The sequence below is a fragment of the Cotesia glomerata genome, linkage group LG6 (assembly GCF_020080835.1).
Source record: "Cotesia glomerata isolate CgM1 linkage group LG6, MPM_Cglom_v2.3, whole genome shotgun sequence".
Taxonomy (NCBI): domain Eukaryota; kingdom Metazoa; phylum Arthropoda; class Insecta; order Hymenoptera; family Braconidae; genus Cotesia; species Cotesia glomerata.
In genome coordinates this window covers 12665607-12682024 of record NC_058163.1, presented here as the reverse complement: position 1 = coordinate 12682024, position 16418 = coordinate 12665607, and positions in this window count along the sequence as shown.

The following is a 16418-nucleotide window of genomic DNA, read 5'->3' as shown; positions in this document are numbered from 1 at the left end:
AGAAAATTTTGCTTTATAAAATAATTATTTTTGTTAAATTGCACTGTACTTTTTTAACTATTGACGTTTGTCAAGATATAAGCTCATCCCGATGATACACTCATAAAGAGCTTTCATTGGAGTAACCACATGCATTATTGATATATTTTTCAAATATACATATGTATTATATATATAAATATATGAAAAATTGATGTGGGTACTCATATAAATATATGAAAAATTGATGTGGGTACTCAAATGAAGGGTCGTGATGAGTGTAACATCAGGATGAGCTTATATCTTTAAAAATGTCAATAGTTCACAAGATAGGAATGTCATTTCTTAATTATGTATCTAGAAATAGAGCATTTTTGAATGCAGCGTAAATACTTATCATCATAAATTGACTATTGGTAAGAATGATATGAAACCATGAAGAGGCACAACTCCAAGTCAAAATTTTTTCAACGATACTAAATTTAACCATAAAAATTTTATTTTACTCCGTAAAATAGTATAATATCAATAAAAAATATACTTTTAATTATTTATTTCTACATGTTTATACTTATAATCTAACATCGTACAAGCCTGAAACCAAATAATCAAATTATATTAATTAATGAGAAATTTTTAGGAAATACATTTACATGCTTGATGGTGTAAAATGCAGGATTTACACCGTTAAAATTTACCATTACACTTTGTGCGATTTTCACACCGTCCGTGTTAAAAATTTTTATATCACACCGAGTTCAACAAATTTTTTACAGTGTATAGCACACGAAGTCTCATTTATAAATATCCTTCTAAATTAAAAATTGCCTCAAAGTTCGCCTGGGGTCCACTGGACGCCGTATGTCCTCAACGGGTTAAGTTAAAGTCTAAGTAAAGAAATTTTTTTTGTTGGTAAATTTAGATTATTTTATAAATTCGAAAAACAGTTAAATTGTGAGCCAACACTATAAAAAATTTATTGGACTCAGTGAGGTGTAAATGATTCGGTGTAAAAATTTTTAACATGGACCATGTAAAAATCGCACTAAGTGTAACGTTAAATTTGAACGGTGAGAATCTTTAATTTTACACAATCAAGCGTGCAAATGTACATCCTAAAAATTTCTCATTAATTAATATAATTTGATTGTTTACTTTCAGGCTTGTACGATATTAGATTATAAATATAAACATGTAGAAAAAAATATTGAAAAGTATATTTATTTTTATGTTATGCTTTTTACGGAGTAAAATAAAATTTTTATTGTTAAATTTAATATCGTTGGAAAAGTTTTGACCTGGAGTTGTACCTTTTCATTGTTTTATATTATTCTCACCAATAGTCAATTTATGATGTTAAGTTTCAGGCTACATTTGAAAATGCTCTATTTCTAGATACATAATTAAGAAATCACCTTGTTTCTTGTGAACTATTGACATTTTTAAAGATATAAGCTCATCCCGATGTTACACTTATCGGACCTTTCATTTAAGTACCCATATCATTTTTCATATATATTCATATATATGTATATATGAAAAATATATCAAAATGTATGTGGGTACTCAAACGAAAGCTCTTCATGAGTGTAACATCAGAATGAGCTTATATCTTGAAAAATGTCAATAATTAAAAAAGTACAATGCAATTTAATAAATGTTATTATTTAATAAAGCAAAATTTTACTTATTAATAGCTCACAAGTCATGACAGTCACATGGTGACTGCAAAGTTACTAGTAATCGTTATTAAATTTGCAAAGTTATAAATATAATAACACGGAATGATGTGAAACAGTAATTAAAACCGTGTTAAATTTACACGAGTAAAAATTTCACACGGAGGAAATTTTACACCGACTTTTCACACTTACACGACGGTGTAAAAGTCTCTGGGTCCAACTTTGACACCGAAATTTTTTACAGTGAAGAATACTCAATTGGAGTCATGTGAGGCAAGTGTGCGCAGTGGGTAAGAAGACGCAAACCCATTCATTTGAGTCCCAAACACATGGAATTGCGCACTCTTACCCTTTGCGCACATTTGCCCCAAATGACTGTAAAGATACAAAATTTTTTTGTTCAATGTATATAACCTTTTTTTGTACTTTTTTTTTCTTCATTATTACTCTGATAACCATAATGAATTTTATTATTAGTTTTAACTGCGTCTTTGCAACTGATCGGCGATGAAAATGCTTGTGATGTAACACCGCTAGAAAATAATATGGATGCCGAAGTGAGTAATGAAAGAGTTGAAGGTAATGAGGACAGTGTAACAAATGAAAGAATAATGGACAACCACGAAATGAATGTAACAACTGAGGATAATTTTTCTTCCATTAATGAAAACGGACATGGAGCATCACAATTGAATAACAATGGTAAAGTAAAGGACATGTCTATTTACACGTAAAAAAGTCCTGATAAATCTACGCCGCGTGAATGTAAGGGCCTTCCATTCACGTGGCGTAGATTTATCAGGACTTTTTTATGTGTGAATCGACACTTCTTAACGTAAAATATTTAATCATATTAAGATATCAAGCTTGATCTGGGCTGATAAACCCCATCTAAGTATAATTTTTCTATAGTAAAAAACTTGGTATCATTTTATACACACTAATAAAAAATTAGGGGAAGGTGGCCTAAAGCGGGTATGTTAACGTTAAGAGCCGAGAAAATTTAGTATTTGCATGATAACAATAATGATTTTTTTTTTTTGATAGAGGATATATCGAGCTTTAAAATCAATAAGCAATATTGTATAAATTTTTATTAATTTATGATTTATAATTAAAATTAAAAAACACTCCCAAAAACCGCTTTGCCCTAGAGGGGGGCCTAAAGCGGGTAATCCGTTCGGGCAAAGCGGGTTGGCACTACAATTAAGGGAAAAAAGCTTATTTTAGATATTTAAATAATAATTTTAGTTTCATTTAATCAGTCTTCAACAATTTCAAAGATTAACTTATTAAATATAGCAATACTTAAATATAAATGACTATTAAATCGGTAACTTGATAATAAATTTTTTTAAAATGACAAATTATGAAGTCAAAAATTAAAAATATTAAAAAATGTCGTTGCCGTCCAGGTTACTTGCTCCGTTTTCCTTTTATATTGACTCCCCACTCAAAAAAATAAGTATAAAACAATATCAGAGCAAAGCGGGTATCAACTCTGCAACCCGCTTTGCCCTACCCACTTTGCCCGAAAACACGTTTTCTATTCAAGTGATGCTAACTTCAAATAATTCAAAACAAAACGTTAATATTTTTCTCTTAATTTTAACTTCAGTAGGCTCAAATTAATAGAAAATTATAAAAGATATAATAAGTGTATTCATTTTTGAACAATCAGAAAATACACCTTTAATTTTTTTAAGAAATTATTAATTTTTTTTTAATTGTGTGTAATTACGCCATATTACTTCATTAAGGCTAGTTTGGGACTGAGCAAAACTAGGAAGTACTCGGGTAACCTCGACATGTACAAATTTTGTCCCTCGCGTTTCATGCGTCGGCGTACAAGTGCCTACCCGCTTTAGGCGGGGTACCCGATTTGGGCCACCTTCCCCTAAACTTCATTCAAAAGAAAAAATCTTGAATCAAGAATACCATTTTCAAGAAAATCTGGAAAACAGTTGACCCTGCAGACCGTTCCTGGAACTTCCCGCTTATTATCGAGCGTAACGTTTGAAAATCTATTCTTATTCTAATCTATTTGAAAATTAGTTTTTTTAGTACAAAAAATAATCTGAAAAGAAATGTAGAAGTCAAGTCAAAAAAACACTTGTTGCTAAGTTTTTCATCAACGATATCTCTCGAGCAAATCAATCGATTTTAACGTTCTTGACAGCGATCGACGTGGTTTTTTAAGCTCTTACAATTATTTTGTGAAAAAAAACACTTTTTTCCAAATTTTTCGTCAACGATTTCTCTCACCAATGAACTGATTTTGACGTTCTTGGAGTCAATCGACGTGGTTTTTTACGGTTAAGAGCTGATAAGTTTTTAGAATCGATCGCTAGACGTGTTTAAAAGTTATCAAAGAAAAACCACATTTGATAAAAATTTTTTTGTAGTTTTTTTGAGATTTCTCAAAATCTATCGATCCAAATTATAATGGAAATCTTAGTTTAGTTAAGCCCTTTTGAATCGCACTAACCGCGATCGAATAGGTCAAGACACACACACACACACACACACACACACACACACACACACACACACACACACACACACACACACACACACACACACACACACACACACACACACACACACACACACACACACACACACACACACACACACACACACACATAGTGACATAGTGGCATAGTGAAATCCTCAGAAAAATGGTCGGAATTGCTTTCTAGGACCTTAAAACGTGGAGATCTGATGAAAATTCGATTTTCAAAAATCGGGGTGAAACCAATTAATTCCCGATTTTTGACAATTTTCAATTTTCTTGAGTCAGGAGGAAAATTTATTAAATTGAGAATAATTTCTTAACTTAAAAATTTTTTCTCTTGATTCAAGAAAACGATTTCCTTCAAAATGGTACTCCTGGTTCAAGATCTTTTGTCTTTTATCAAACAAAATTTTATATCAGTGCACGAATCATGAGTAACGATATATGACGGCTAAATTTTTTTGTATAGTTGATAGGAGAGGGCGGAGCACAACGGCCCACTTAAGCTGGTTATTTATTTTTGTGGTTTCTAACCATTAAAATTATTTATTTTCTGTCAATTTCGAATAAATTAGTCGAAATTTTGCAGAAAATCGAAAAAAAAAATTTTTTTCTGGGGCGTGAATGCCCATTCCCCAAAAAATAACTTATAAAAATTTTTTTTTTTACTAATGTCCTTATTATCACAATTTGGAGATTTTCCTCCCAAGAAAAGTTGTCGAGGGAAAACCACGATTCTTACAAGTCAAGTATCACCAAGAACTCAAAGAAAAAAAAAGATAATGGAGCAAAAAAAAGGGCCTCAGTTAAACAAAAAAAGAATAAAAAAATGTGAATGAAAAAGTTTTTTTTGTATGCCTCCTTTTGGCTCTTAGACAAAAAATTTTTTTTTTAATCACAATTAATAATTAGCCTTAAAAAAACAGTTATAACACCAGTAAAAATAATGACTTTTCAACTCATTTCATTTAAAAACAATATGGATTTGAATTTAAAAAAAAAAATAATGGAAACATTCTATTTAAAGAAAAATATGTTTGACTCAATTGCAAAATTTTAATTTCTATTCATTTTTGTACGTCAGGCACAGACCCAAAAAAATACCATCGATATTACAGAAATCTGTTCTTTGATGATGGTAACAACTGATGAATTTGTTTTAAGATTAAACTATTTTTCAAAGTTTAGATTAACAAGCAATATATATTTATTGAAGAGCTGATTTTCAAAAGGGTATCTCTTCATATTTTGAAAAAGCACTTTTTTCAACTTTTAAATATCAATTATTTCGAGAATTATAAATATTTGTTAATGAAAATCGAACTGTAGCTTCATAACCGATAGCACTTTACAGCTAAATTGAAAAAGATCAATAAAATTATTTATAATTGAAGATAATCAGTTTTTTGTCTCGATTAATCAAAAATGAAAAGGTACCCCTTTGAAACTCAACTCCTCTATTTTTTTTTACTTTCAGAAGCAAAAGATAACGATAATGGAGACGGCATCGGAGTAATGCCTAGCTTAATTGATATTTTAGTTTCTTCGTTAATCAAATACTTGTTATCTTCAAATAAAATGAGTAGAAGTCATTATTTTTACCAGTGTTATAACTTGTATTTTTTTAAGGCTAATAATTAATTATGATTAAAAAAAATGATACGCCCTTATGGGTTTAGAATTTTATTGTCTTAGAGCCAAAAAGGCATACACAAAAAAAAAATTTTTTATTCACTTTTCTTACAGATCTAAATATTATAAAAATTTTTAGGTTAGTTGGAGTGAAAAAAAAATTTTTTTTATACACCCTTTTGGCTTTGCAGAATCAAAAAGGCGTAAATGTTGAGATGGGCTTTTTTGGTATGAGTAACGCGATATAGTTATACAGTAAACTTCTTTCAAAAATCAAGGGAACAAAAAAAATTTCTAAATATTTTGGTGATTTTTGAAGAGCTGTATCTCAGTGAAAAATAGTCGTATAAAATTAAGAAAATGAACACTTTGTACCTCTAAGATTCTACCTTTTTTTATTTTTCGGCCAAAAAATTTTTCAAACCTCAATTTCAACGGAATCTAAAAAAATAGCGTGAAATGAATTTCTTTTAATTTTTATTCGACCATATTAACCTAAATTTTTTTCTTCAAATCTCTTTACAGATTTTTTTAAGAAATTTATTTCAGTTTCCGAAACTGCCTCTTAATTTCCAGTACGATCATAGGTTGTCGAGATATCAACGATTGAAGACAAATGGGTTCTTCTTAGGTCAGTTTTGGATATCTCTGCCACAAATGAACAGAGCAAAAAATAAAAAAAATGAAATTAAAGCTGAATAAACAGACTCGACTATCTAGTCCACATGATCATTAAAGCAAAAAATATTTTTTCGACCGATCAACCGCGAAAGTTGGATTTCCTCGCAACACACAGAGGGTGCAAAGAATAATATTTCTGGCAATCTATAGTTTAGTTAATTTACTTCGCACTAGTATCGAAAAGTAACTTCTTTCTCTCTATGTGTCTCTACATTTCTGCACGACTACGTTAAAATACGCTATAAATGAGTCGAATTATCTTTTAATTTGACAAACGTCCACTGGGAGGAGTAAAAATCGCAAAAAGAATTTGAGCGACGGTTTAATCTTGTAAACAACTTCAACATATACGTGTGTTTAATCCATCGTTATTTAATATCGTGTGACATAATTCTTGTGCCTTTCAATAAAATAAACAGTAATTGAACATTTTTGACTGTTCTCTCAAATCCAACTTCCACAATTGATATGACAAAAAATTACGTTCGATACTTTATGCTGAAAGGTAGGGGCCCTGACGAACTTGAAGTGAAGGCACACGTTTGAAGCTATGGATACATTCTCATCAAGACCTTGTACTATATCCGGACTCGCTACGCTCGTCCGGATAAATAACTCGGTTTTGATGATAATGCGCCCATAGCCTCAAACTTGTGACATCACTTCAAGCCGTCAAAATCCCTACCTTTGCGCATATGTATAAAAAATAACTATTCTGAGCCCGTGAAGAAAAAAAATAAGTAAAAATTTTGAAATTTTTTTCGTGCTATCTTATTGCATTATGTTGAAGCAATCGCTCCAACAATTTTTTTGACAAAAAATTGGAAAACTATAATTTTAGAGCTACAAAATGCATTTGTTAAAAAGTTTCAACGACTATTTTTCACTGAGATACAGCTTGTCAAAAATCATCGAAAACTTTTGAATTTTTTTCTGCTCTCTTAATTTTTGCAAGAAGTGTAATTGAATCAAATGTCTTTTAATATTTTCAAACCATATTTGATCATTGAAAAATTTTTTTTCTAATCAGGATTTACATAAAAAATAATTTATTATTATATTTCAAAATTGTAAAGAATCAATTTTACATATTTTGTAATCAATTTCTTGAACAATTTTATTTACTAATTTCTTAAAAAGTTAATAATCGAATATATTAAGGGTGATTCAAAATAATAATAATTTTTTATTTTTGTCGGAACCGCGATCATAAATTTCGTCTAGGTATTCTTTAACAGTAATTTAGGTCAAAGTTTAACTTAAACGAATTTTTGGAGCATCTGAACTTTTTTGGCGAATCTATCCGACAGATCATTCTAAGCTTCTTTAAACCACAACTGTGTTATTCTAACGTATACGATTAATGGAAGCTTTTTATAAATTTTTTTTGCCAAGCTTCAAAACTTATAAATTTGATGAGGATAATTTATTATAGCTAAAAGTTTATAATTTTATTTTTTTCCCGGGTAAAAAAATGTGTATATAATTGGATATATTTATACATAATTATAAATTATTTATATATAATGTATAATTATACATTATTTATATATGATTATATATAATAATTATATATGAATCACTTATAATTGTAAATAATTTTCATCTGTAGTATTTTGCGAATAAAATCATAAACACTGTATTAGTTTATAGATAAAAGTTCACCAAAATTAGTTTTGTCAAGTTTAATAATTGTTACCCTGGCTCTTCATAAATCTACATATAGATATCATTATTATAAATACTGATAGAAGGATTTATTTATTTTTAATAAGCTTTATTAACTGTTAATAAACGATTTTTCAATATCATAGGATTTAATAAATATTTATTATTGGTTGATAAATATTTGTTAAGTATTAACAAATATTTATTTAAATAAAAAGAAAAAATAGAAATTTTCTTTTGGCACTTTTTATATATAACTCTATAGCAGAAATACATGATAATAATTCAATTCACTAAATGAATTAACGTTTTTAATATTTAAAAATATATAAAATTGTGAGCTGTAATAGAATTAGGCATTTTACAATAAAATTATGTATATTTATATGTAATTATATATAATTTTTTTCACCTCGGTTGATCTTTAAAATTATATTTTTTTACAGAAAATAATATAATAACAGAAGAAGGACCAAAAATACCTCCGAGAAAAGCTGCAACATTAGTGTGTCAAGGGGGATGCAAGCTCAGTCGGTAAAACAGATTTGTGGGTTCGTGTCCATGCTAAGTTACCATTCGTAGATATGTGAGCCCTGTTTTACCGACCTGTTTTACCGACATGGATATGGTGGAGGTTGTAGGTGGCGCTGGTGGCGAGTTCTGCCACCATTTTTAAATCTATCCGCCATTTTCTCGCCATTTTTAATCTTACTATCCGCCATTTTGAATCTGCCATCTGGTGGCTGCTATCCACCATTTTAAATCCGTCATCTGGTGGCTGCTATCCGCCATTTTGAATTCGCTATCTGGTGGCTGCTATCCACCATTTTGAATTGTGAATTTGCTATCTGAAATTGGCCATCTGGTGGCTGCTATCCGCCATCTGGTGGCTGCTATTCGCCATCTGGTAGCCGATATTTTGAATTTGAATCCGCCATTTTGAATCTTACTATCCGCCATTTTCCTGCCATTTTTTATATCTTACTATCCACCATTTTCCCGCCATTTTGAATTTGAATCTGCCATTTTGAGGTTAGAAAAAAGCATCCTCAACTATTAACCCGTTTAACATGTTTTATATATTCAAAATGAAGTTATGACAGCTACCTGTGAGAAGGATTTTACGCACACCATCTGGTGGTAGTTTGTATTACTTCTAGCTGCGTAGTAGATGACATCATCAGACAGGTCTGAGCCTGTTCAAGGTCACGTAACTGCGCAGTTTTCTTTGTTCTATTTCTAACTGCGTAGTAGATGACGTCATCAAACAGGTTTAGACCTGTTTTGTGAAAAGGCTGGGGGAAATTCCCACGAATCAGATGACTCATACCATTCTAGAATCTTCTAACTGCGTAGTAGATGACGTCATCAAACAGGTTTAGACCTGTTTTGTGAAAAGGGTGGGGGAAATTTCCACGAATCAGATGACTCATACCATTCTAGAATCTTCTAACTGCGTAGTAGATGAGGTCATCAGACAGGTTTGAACCTGTTCAAGGTCGTGTAACTGCGCAGTTTTCTTTGTTCTATTCCTAACTGTGCAGTAGATGACTCATTCTGTTCTAGAATTTTCTTACTGCGCAGTAGATGACGTCATCAAACCGGTTTTGAGGTAGAGGAGTGGGGGTAACTGCGCAGTATTTTCTGCCTATATAAGCAGCTCGCCGAGAGCGTACTTCACAAAATGAAGTACACGTCTCCAGTGAAACATTTCTCGTGATTAAAGAGTATTCAGTGTTATATAAAATATAGTAAAGTTCAGTGTTGTGAAGTGCGCGAGTATAGTCCAGTATGCAAAAACTATTGTGTGCATAAACTGTAGTCCAGTTTGCTAAAAACTTTCGTTCGTATATAGTCTCGTGTAAATTCAGTGTGTATATAACCTATAAACAGTCTACATAACCTATAAACAGTGTATATAACCTATAAGCAGTGTACATAACCTATAAACAGTGTACATAACCTACAATATTGTGTAAATAGACAGTAGTGAAGTGCGTATCTTTCCAAAATGGCTCAACATAACCTCATAGAGGCTCTAAAAGACTTGGTAGATACTATTGCTACCTCATATGCTGATCTGTTGGGAGAGCAGCTTACTGATGAACATCGTCAAAGGTGTTCACGAGTGTGCAACGATACCATTGAGTACTTCAACACAATATTACTGGGTCCTGAGACAACAATTCAAGTGAGACGAAGTGTTCAAGCACACATCAACCAACTCAACTGGTTAGCCGATCAGTTTTCCAGACTCGGTAACCAAGTAGTTGGTGGAGATCTCAACCAAGGAGTCAAATGACATGACTTGGAGAATGCTTTTACTGGTAATATCCAGACTGGGTGTGTCATCAACCAACGTCACAAAGATCCAGCATCATTTCTTCAGGCCTCACGGGATATCATCATCAACAAGGTGCAGAGTGTCTTGAGAGATCTGGCAGGGCTGAAAGTAAATGTGAAATTCTTCTGCTCATTCCGGAAACCACAAGAAGATGTAAAAGAGCGAAAGTCTTTTGTTACCAAAAGCCGTGAGATTCTCCCTGCCACATCTCTTCAGGATTGGTACAGTGAACATGTTTACGACAAATTACTTCAAAGAATTGAAGATTTTGAACATGAGGGTTCCGGATGGAGTCTACTTGGACCGAACAGCTTGATGATGACCATGTCAAGATTCGCACCAACTCAAGTTGGAAACTCCACCTTCGTCAGATTACCGAGGGATATTATCAGAAAGAATGCGGTTACGAATATCCAAAACAATGACGAGTTCTGCTTCCTGTGGTGCGTCAACGCTGCCTTGCATCCACCAGTATTAGTTCCGGAAAGCCCTACAAGATATCGACACTTCAGCGTCAGATTGAACTATGAAGGTATTCAATTTCCAATTAAACTTAATGATGTACCAAAATTCGAAAAAATGAATGATCTTAGCATTAATGTATATGGCATAGATTCTGAATTCACGGGTAAAAAGTCTGAAAAAAGTACTATTATCCCATTATATTTAAGTAACTGCGAGTCAGAAATACCGACGATTCATTTATTGATGATTAAAAAAAGTGTAAATTATACCGATAATTTAGATAATATTGAGTCAATCTATCACTTTGCATGGATACATAATCTTTCTGCATTAATTAGAAGTCAAATATCTCTAGGTAAACATAAATTGTACTTTTGTGATCGTTCTTTGTATCATTTTAAACTTCAAAAATGTTATTTAGAGCACCGAGTAGATTGTTTTAAATCTAACAAAGTACTTTTTCTCATCATCTGGGGTGATGAGTGCATCATCTGATGATTTTCTAAATAATAATTCCAGCAACCCAGGAGTTATTGGATAATTTCTTTCTTTGACACTTATTGTATCATTTGCAAATGAAATAGGTGAATCACACATATACATTTCACCATGCTTTCTGCGTACACCATATCTCATATCAATATTTTTGTGTTTTTTACTTAAACGTTGTAAATAATTAGTGAGAAGAGAATTTTTACGAGTTGGAGTACTTGTTGATGGCGGTAGCTGAGTGATAGCATGTACTGTATTGTCAAATGAACTTTCATCATCTGATATTAAACTGTTGTAGTCGTCTGGATCAACATATAAAGATTTTTCAACGTGCTGGTTTTCAACCTCTTCTTTTTTAATATTTCCTTCTTTCAGCTTTGAACTTTCAACTATACTCTGGAGTGGTGTTACAATAGGCTTAAACATTTCCTCCATGGCTTTTTCAGCTGTATCTTTACCCAACTTCAACATCCTGTGCTTTCGTCGGATGGCATCGCTGGCTTGAGATATCTGATGCAGAATATCCTTCTGCTTTGAAATTTCTTCAGGCTTCATGTTGACAGGTTAAAGTCTACAGCATGCATGACTATCACACTCTAAAGTACCTCAATTTATACTAATGAAGCAGTCGAATCCTTTTCGATACCTGCCGCTGTTCAATTCACTGTCTTTATCTATTACCACAAACCCATATTTATTCCAACATGCCGAGCATAAATCTCTGAATGAGTTGTATGGCATGTCTGTATTGACATGATCATCATAAATATGCTTCAGATTCATTTCATCTTGACGGAACAGCACGAGAAAGTTTGCATTATCTCTAATCAGATGCTTAGGTATTCGTGTATAAGTTTGACAGAGATAGAAGCTATCAACATCCTTGTGCCGACCCATACAGAAAAAAGCCTTGATGTGATCCTGTTTTTCACGAGCAACATCGTCAAATATCATCAGGGAGTTAGGCTTAGCATCTTTAGGCTTGATCACAGCTTCATGTTCACTGAATGTGAAGAATCCAATACCATCAATCTATTTAAGCAGTGTCTCCAGAAACTGATACTTTGGTTGGTTAAGAGACTTTGAGTAAAGATATATATTCTCAAACCTCAAACCGTTTGGATGTACAATAAGAGACAGCAGAGCATTCGTCTTTCCACAGTTTGATGGTCCGCAAAATACTGCACGAATACTGTTTGGAAGTAAAGCATCGTGTTGTTTGACTTTTTTCACACCGGTTCCTTGAACAATTTGATCAAAATTGATAACTGGCAACTGAGCTCTTGGTTTGTTATCCATGACTACTGATTAGATTCTGAACTTAAGGGGTATATATACCAGCTTATATAGATTAGCAAGTCAGTCTTTGATGTGACATGTCTGAGAGCAGACTTGGTAAAGGTTTGTTCAACAATATAATCAACAAGCTCCCACTTGAACTTCACATACCAGGTTATCAGTACTGTGGTCCGGGTACAAAGTTAGCCAAGAGGTTAGCTCGAGGTGATTCAGGTATAAATCCTTTGGATGCTGCTTGTAAGGAACACGATATAGCTTACTCAAAAAATCGTGAAAATTTGGAAGCCCGTCACGAGGCTGATAAAATTCTTGCTGAGAAAGCGTGGCAAAGATTTCAAGCGAGAGACGCTGCTATTGGTGAAAAAGCTGCTGCTTGGAGTGTAAATAAAATCATGAAGTTAAAGAGACGTTTCGGTATGGGTCTTAAAAAAGAAAAACCTATTACTAATCGTAAGACAATTAAAAGAAAAACAATCAAGCGTAAGACAGTTGTGAAAAGAAAGACAACCAAGCGAAAAACAATAAAGCGTAAGATAACCAAACGTAAGGTGACCAAAAGAAAGACAGCCAAGCGCAAGACTTCCAAGAAGAAAGATGTTGCTCTAAGACAGATTGTTGATGGAGCTAAAAAGTCTATGCAACCTGGTGGAGATCCAGTTAAAACAGCCCTTGAAGGTGCCCGCAAGGCTGTCAAGAAAGCTGGTGGGAAGAAAAATGTTCGATTGCCTCGTATTCTACCAGTTCCGTCAAAGATTGGAGGAGTACTTCCATTCTTGATTCCCCTGTTCGCAGGGTTATCAGCTGTTGGTGCTCTGACAGGTGGAGCTGCAGGTGTTGCAAAAGTTGTGAATGATGCTAGCGCAGCTAAAAATCAACTTGTAGAAAAAAAACGTCACAATTTGAAGATGGAGGAAATAACTGTATGTAGAGGATTATACCTCAAACCTTACCAAAGTGGTATAGGGCTTTATCTGAAACCATACCCAGAGGGAGCTGGTTGTAAGAAGTCAAAAAACCAGTAGAGCTACCACATCGAGCACTGACTAACATCGATTTATTAAAGTATGCCAAGCTACTTAAAATTCCAAATTTTCGTGGAGTTTTCATGAGAAATGATTTACCAAAATCTGGACCGAAGATAAACGAATCTGCAATAATAAATTTAGATGATAAACTTGGACCTGGAACTCACTGGGTTGCATACAAGAAGAATCATAATCAAGTAATTTACTTTGACAGTTTTGGTAATCTACAACCCCCACAAGACTTGATGAAATATCTCGATGTTGGTAGCGTAAAGTACAATCATAAAAGATATCAAGACTTTGATACAATCATATGTGGACATTTGTGCTTAAAATTCCTGGTTGGACAACTATAAATTGAAGTGACTCGGGACTATAAGCGTCAGTCATGGCAGAGTCATTCACCTTGACACTATCCGGAAACTCCTCCATACTAGAGGCAAATTATTTTCCGCCGATTGAGCTATCACCAACAAAAAATTATGTACTTGGACTTGTTAAGCTCCTGACATTCAATTCAATACCAAATATCGATGTTGATGCTAATAAATTTTATGTGTCATCAAAAAGATCCAAGAGAAGTACAATCAAGAGATTTCAAGATATAACTATACCGACAGGGAGTTATGAAATTAAAGATATTGAAACTTATATAAACAAGACATAGCCTGAATTGAGTTTCACTTTAAAAGCAAACAACAATGAGTTGAAGAGTGAAATAAAATGTGATCAGCATATAAATTTTGAACCTGAAGATTCCATTGGACCATTACTTGGATTTACCAAACGTGTTCTTGAACCTAACACAACTCATAAATCTGATTTACCAGTCAAAATATTAAAAATCAACTCTCTGAGAGTCGAGTGCAATATAACTACTGGATCATACATCAATGGTGAGAAGAATCATACAATCCATGAATTTTTCCCGAGGGTTCCAGCAGGATATAAAATAGTGGAAGTGCCAACAAACATCATTTACCTACCAGTCGCCGTACGAGCAATACACAACTTGAGGCTCCGCATTGTTGATCAGGACGGGAGAATAGCAAATTTCCGTGGTGAGACTATAACGATAAGACTGCATATAAAGAGTCTGTAATGGGTATCGTATATGAGACAAAGACTGGTAATGGGTATAAAAGGATTGTAGCATGCCCAAAGATCATCAGTCATCATCAAGCTCTGAAAGTGTCAACAGGTCAGAACGCAGACTTCCTAAAAAGTCTAGGACTAAAATTACGTGGAAAATTCATAAGATAAAAATAAGTTTTTGTTGTCTAGCTTGCGTAATACCATGGCGGAAATCTTAGATATAAAAAAATCGATTATTTTTGATGAGTCTATTGCACACTGTGAAGCTCATTCACACTTACCATACGCATCATCAACGTTCAACAACAGTGATGAAATCAGGATTGCTGTTCAGCATCAAGATCTGTGCTTGCTCTCAAGCAAGAGCACATTACATTTTTATGGAAGAATGAGGAAAGCTGATGGTAATGCTGTAAGTGCTACTATAAAGATGATCAACATGGCTGTCTGTCATATGTTTGAAGAGATACGTTATGAGTTGAATGGTGTAGAAATTGACAGATGTAAGAATGTTGGCATTACCAGTGTTATGAAAGGATACGCTTCTCTGAGTCCGGGACAGCAAAATATTCTAGAAAATACTGGTTGGATTGTTAATGAAGATAATAACAAGTTGACCAATGCTAATGGCTACTTTGATGTCTCAGTATCGCTGAGTTTTATCCTAGGATTTGCTGAAGATTATCAACGAGTTATCGTGAATGCTAAGCATGAATTGATACTGATCAGATCAAATACTGATCAAAATGCTTATGTTGTTACCGTTGAGGATGAAAATGTTTCAATTACGATTCAAAAAATTGAGTGGATTGTACCATATATAACAATGTCTGACAAGCAAAAAATCGATGTGTTGAATTACATAACCTCTGATCCAGCTATCCCAATCAGTTTTCGGACTTGAGAATTGTATGAGTATCCACTGTTACCAGCTACAACCAATCACATTTGGGCAATCAAAACAACAAATCAACTCGAGAAACCTCGTTTTGTCATCATTGGATTTCAAACAGCAAGAAAAAATCAATCGAATCAAAATGCAAGCGAATTTGACCACTGTAACATAAGAGATATTAAGCTCATCTTGAACTCTCAGAGTTATCCATATGGAAATTTGAACCTCAACATCAACGAATAATCAGTACGCCTTGATGTATGACATGTACACAAATTTTCATGGTGCTTACTATGGAAAAGAAGCTGAACCACTATTGGCTAAGAAAGATTTTCTGAATAAAGCACCTCTGTATATAATTGACTGTTCCAAGCAGAACGAGTCAATCAAGTCTGGACCTGTAGATATACGTCTGGAATTTGAATCATCAGCACAGTTTTCAAATCAAACTACTGCTTACTGTTTAATAATTCATGACCGAATAGTGGAATACAATCCAATCAGCAGCACTGTAAGAAAACTTACTTAATGGTGCAGTTTGACCCCAAACCCACCATACATTACATGTATGTGTGGGACTTTGCATCCAGACAAGCGAGGAAAGGTCCATGGGAACAAGCAGCAAGAGATGGAGAATGATTTA